This window comes from Microtus ochrogaster, linkage group LG10 (genome assembly GCF_000317375.1).
Source record: "Microtus ochrogaster isolate Prairie Vole_2 linkage group LG10, MicOch1.0, whole genome shotgun sequence".
In the NCBI taxonomy this organism is placed as follows: domain Eukaryota; kingdom Metazoa; phylum Chordata; class Mammalia; order Rodentia; family Cricetidae; genus Microtus; species Microtus ochrogaster.
Window position 1 is genome coordinate 17,162,328 of NC_022035.1, and position 2,250 is coordinate 17,164,577.

Sequence of the window (2,250 nt, forward strand, 5' to 3'; positions counted from 1 at the left end):
TATATATATATATATATATGTCTATCATCTTTCCACTTATCTATGAATGAAACCATTGCACATAGTTAAAGTTTCACCAAAATCTATAGCATGTACAACTCTGAGAGTAAGCCTAATATAAGCTACATATTTGAAATAATAATGATAAGTTTGTGCAAATCCATTACCCGTGGCACATGTACCACTGCAATGGTGATAATGGGAGTTTGTGCAGCTCTGGGTGTAAGAAATGTGTGTGAACTCTGAACTTTATACTCAATCACCCAATCTGAGCTTAAACTTTTCTAAAAATTAAAATCCCGTGAAAAAATATTAAAATAATTTTCTACAGAAGACTGGTTAAATAAACAAAACTTTAGTTTGTGATAAAGAAAGGCTTTGAAAGAGTCTTAATACCTTAATTTTAAAAACATGCAAAGAATGAGCATATCCATCAATAAGGTATCATAACAGACCAAATACTTGAGAGGCCTGCTGTTCCCTGTAAATTTATGTTCTGTGACCCAATCCTCAAGTGGGGATTTTAGAGGTGGTTTCTTTGGGAGGTGGTTACATCATGAGGATGGATCCTTCCCAAATGAGATTAGTGACCTTACTGATGATGAGGTTCTGGAGAGTGTCCCTACCGATTGATGTGCTAGGTTTCAGCAAGAAGTCAGATATTAATTGGGCCTCACCATTCCTTGACCCTGGACCACAGCTTCCAAAAGTGTAGGAAATAGATTTCTGTTGATGGCATGTCAAGCTATAGTTCCTGCCTGCCTCTGCCTCCCAAGTACGGGAATTAAAGAGGTATATGACCATCACCCGACATTTTTGCCACACAAACTTTTTGCCAGTTCAAACTATAAAACTGAGTTATCTGAATCCCCTAGGATACCAAATGTCCCTGACAGGAAAGAAAGGATTCCTGCCATTCGTGTTCATTGATACAATGTTATCATTGAATTATATACTTGGAATCTCATAGGTTTAAACTGAATTATTTATTCTGAACCATGATATGATACTAAAATAGCAAGTATGTAACATGTTAGGTTTTCCTCTCAAGCATGATTCTGTCTTCTTCAGAGGAACCCAGGGATAATTACCTCTCATCTTAGAGCTCTCAGGGAGACCCTGAAAGGACTTGGCTACCTCCTACATTCCCAAGGCCCATGAGAAACAAAGATGCAAAGACCAGGTGCGTCAGAGGGAACAGAAAGCAATTATTAGGACAAATTCAAACAAAATATCTGACTACACTGCAGGAAGTAAAATTAGTCTTCAGATGGGAACAAAATTTGTAAAGCGAAGAACTTAAGATAAATCTATTCTCACAATGCAAAATTAATTCATAGTTCCTATAAAACGAGAATTGCTTCTGGAAGACATCTTAAGTACAAAGACATTCTTTCTTCTAAAGAAACGACTATTACCTTTGTTACAGTCAATACTTGGTTCAATTTCCTGGCTTTTCTATAGTCCAGTTTTCAATGGAAATAATTTGCAGAGTAAAGAAACTTATGAAAACATGGCTATTTCACAATTGCAAATGACCAGCCTGAACATCCAACAACTATATCAAGGCAGAGCTTTTGAAATCTAGTAGACAAAATGCAAAGTGTTTCCTTAAATTTGAATTTCAGATGATCTCTAAAAATTACAAATATATGACAAGTATTCAATGAGAGTATCCTAACGATCATTTTGAGGTGAAAAATACTTCATCATACTAAAACACCTCATTAAATTTAGTACAATGTAGTGCACTCAACTTGTTTTGCATTATAAAATTATTCATTATTTCATATTTGAATTTGACTGTGTCTCTCTACTTTATCAACTAATTGTTTGCAGGGATGTTTCTAGTGGTGATTATTTGCTTCTTTTAGACTATCAGTCTGTGATAGGGATGGTGATATTCCCTCTTAAACAGTGCCTGATATGTAATGGACATAAAGCTGGAGTATGTCTAGTGACCAAGTGATTCACTCAGAAGTCTTTTTCCCCTTTGAAAATTCCAAGTTCTGAAGTATTTGGTAGTCTTCAATTGAGCATTCATTCTCTCCCTCCAGAAATATTTCTTAATTGGGTATAATCAGATGACCAGGACCCTTCTTTTGTCAACCAGATCCCTTCTTTTGTCTCAACATTCAGTGGTAAATAATACATTCTGAGAGTGATGGTGAAGATGCTACCAGGCTTTGGTTTGTACAACTTCCTCTAGGATTGTATATATATATATATATATATATATATATATATATA